This window comes from Anoplolepis gracilipes, chromosome 5 (assembly GCF_047496725.1).
Source record: "Anoplolepis gracilipes chromosome 5, ASM4749672v1, whole genome shotgun sequence".
NCBI lineage: Eukaryota > Metazoa > Arthropoda > Insecta > Hymenoptera > Formicidae > Anoplolepis > Anoplolepis gracilipes.
Genome location: NC_132974.1, coordinates 9,170,472 through 9,174,171, shown reverse-complemented (window position 1 = coordinate 9,174,171; position 3,700 = coordinate 9,170,472). Strand labels below are relative to the sequence as shown.

Below are 3,700 nucleotides of genomic sequence, written 5' to 3'. Positions count from 1 at the left end.
AAGATATTTAAATAAAAATATTTCTGAAGAGATACTGTCTTTAGAAAAAGAAATTTTAACTATTATTTTACTACTTGTTCTATTTCATAGTTATAATTATTTCCATTATTTAAAAATGCCTTACAGTATATAAAATTATTTTTAACTGTAAATATGCATGTGATGATTATGGATTATATTTTAATCAAATAGAAAAGACCAATGATAAATTAATGCCATTTTTATGAAATTTTTGATAAATATTATTACTAATAATTATACTGGAACATTAGACCAAATAAGTATTTTTATTTAATTAATTTGAGATGTATTAAAAAGAGTGATAAAAGAATAGAAAGATATATTTAAGTTTAATTTAATACTTACTAAGCTCTTTGTTGCCGTCAAAGAAATCCCTGAGATGAATCTTTACTCTTACTCATTACTGCAGTTAGAAATGTTCTACAGTTCATGTATCATTTTTTACATGCCCTGTTATAGGACATGTTATTTTGATTTCGTCCTTTATTAGATTGAATTGTCCTATTACATAGATTATAGAAAAGTGTAATATAAATAATATTTTTAATGGAAAAGTAATAATAGTCACGATATAAAATGTTAAAATTAAAAATATATTAAAAAATATAATTATCCATATAAAAATAACATATTATTATAATATATAGCTGTTACAATTATCTATATAAAAATAACATACTACTGTAATAAATTTATACAGCTATTACTGTGATGGCTTCAAAATAAAATTATGACCACAAAAAATTTACTAAACTTTCGTGAATCGTGTAATTTGATCTATGATTAATACATTGTTATTATAATTATGTCCACTAATCAGTTTTCCGCTCTCTATATATTGCATTTTACACAAATTACATTGAGTTTTTTGTACCTGTGCCACCTGCTCGCATTTCGCCTAGACCCTCTCCGGTCACATTAAGTATGAGAAAGTACTTTCGGTATTAATGCGTCAAGTTTTAAATGGGAAATATCATCCAGAAAATGCGTTCTCACATCCAAAAAACAAACACTTACTAAACCAAAAGCAGTGCAATTGGTCATGATTCCTTCTCCATATATTCCATTTCTATTATTGTAAGTAAATTTTTGTCATATTTATAGGCGAATGGTTTTAAAGATGGAAAATCGAAAATCGAATTCTGGGGGTTCTATTAATGAATGAACTTGTATTAATACTAATCTTTTAGTTTATTCATATAGAGAAACAATAAATCTTTTTTATTTGTTTCTGTATAAATCAAATTAATTTAAAATTGTTTAGAAATTTTTATACACATTATTAGTTTTATAAATATTCTAAATATTCATAATATTCCCTAACATCTGTAATATTCCTAACATTACAATGCTTTATAACAATTGTGTATATAAATTAATATATACATATATAACTCTCTAATTCTTTAAAAACACTAAACAAAATGTCTATCAAAACCAAATGTAAGTGCGTATGTGATAGTAATCATAAATAATTTTGTATTATAAATATGAATTTATACCTGTCAATCTTTAAAAGAAAGAAATTGCAAAAAATAATATAATAAAATTAATTAAAACAGAATACACTTATACATACTTTTAACAAATCGTGGCCATGCTTCTTCTAATGCGATTTTCAAACAGGTTGAATAGTCAGTTGAATTGCGCTTGCACGTAGTCATAGCTAGATAAAATAGAATATAAAATAAAATATTTAGCAGTATCAATAAAGTGTGAGTTTAAAATAAAAATTCAAATGTAATTAGAAAATAGAGTAAATTTTTTAAGAAAAAAGTATTTTTATGTTATGTAATTACTTCGCGAATATAAAATAAAGAATTATTACACCTTTTCTTTTTTGCTGCTTTATTAAATATTATTAAATATAAAGAATTTTTTAAAATAAGACGGAGCGTAAGTTCCTTCTCTCTACACAGTGCAAATGTTATAATGCAGAAGATATTAATTATATTCATCTTGTTTAATAAATATTTCCATCATTAGTACAATCTATTATAAACATTTGTCTTATATAGTTTTGTCCTTCAACGTTTTGTCGACAACATGGGCTGTCATATATAGCACGTGCATTTATGTAAATAAACAAAAAGTCAACAATGGATAACAATATGCTGATTCATTTTTTCGATTAAATTAAGCAATTCATTCTATAATATTTATGTAATTCTTTAAAAAAAAATTACAAATGTGATTAATTAAATTTTAAATAATATATAATACATAAAAAATATGTTTTATGGAGTTATTAATATAACTAATTTTAAGAATTTGGTATAAATAGCGCGTTGTACGTATTGATGTGATTTATAAAACTTTAAAAAAACTTTAATAATTTTTAACATTTTTGGCTCCAACTATTAATTTATTGATTTATACGATACGTAATCTGCTACAAAATTTTATTGGCTATTATATATGTATATATATATATATATATATATATATATATATATATAATATATTACATTATATAGAAAATTAATATAATACAAGAACTCATTTACACATGTAATTCTTTATAAAAGATATTTTAATAAAAAGAGAGAGAGAGAGAGAGAGAGAGAGAGAGAGATCGCAGATTAAATATGTCAAAAAGCAATGGTAATTATAATCGAATTCGCAAACTAACAGACATAATGTTTTTTTTATCACAATTTAATTTTAACTTAACAAACTCACAATTTTATCTTAACAAAATTGAAATTAAAGTTAATAGCCACAATTACTAACTATAGAAGAAACTATTGTTATCATAGATCACTGTATTATTAACGTCTTCTAAATGATGACAATAATGTTGTGCGATCCTAAAAACATATAAGGAAAAAAAAAAGTAATAAAAACCATTGTCCTTCAACTTTGCAATCATATGGAACATACAAAGAAATATGAACTTGACCCTCACATAGATATGTATATTCTTTTATACATCTTCAACATTGTATTACAATGACAGACGTTCACATAAGTGCTCATCTCTGGAATACATTACTGTTTTTTTAGCATTATCTCTATTGATTTAAAATTTCTAGGCTGCTAAAAAAATATATATAAATATTATATATCAATTACTTGATTTAGTATATTATAAATGTTGCATATATTTCTTCTTTTTCTTATGCATTATAATAAAATATATATACATATAATATAATGCATTAACGCGGCATAGTTTTAATTCTCAAGATACAGTGGGATATTTAAAAATTAAAATCTATGTAAAAGTGAACGACATAAAATGATATAAAAAGTCACAGATATATTTAATGTATATATATATATATATATATATATATATATATATATATATATTTGTGTGTGTGAGTGTGTATAAAATTCTGTCTATTTTACTAACATTTGTTGTTATTTAGTTACAAGGACAACAACTTACGAAAAATAAAAATGGTATTTAAATATATTTGTGACTTTTATATCATTTTAATATCTATATATATATCTATATATATATATATATATATATATAGTTATATATTAACTTAAATCTAGAAAAGTGATACATGTGTGATACATTGTATATAAAATTATAAGAAATAACTTCTGTCAAAGCAGAAGAAGCATAAAACATAGTGAGAACGAAAGATTCTTTCACCACCTAAGAATATTATAGTATTATTGAGAATAATAAATCCCTGAGGATGAGCCGGAATTAATTGCA

General features: G+C 22.8%; 1 pseudogene; it reads right to left on the bottom strand.

The window, feature by feature from the left end:
* Positions 1–448: 448 nt before the first annotated feature.
* Positions 449–1,979, bottom strand: LOC140665877 (uncharacterized; annotated as a pseudogene).
* Positions 1,980–3,700: the final 1,721 nt, after the last annotated feature.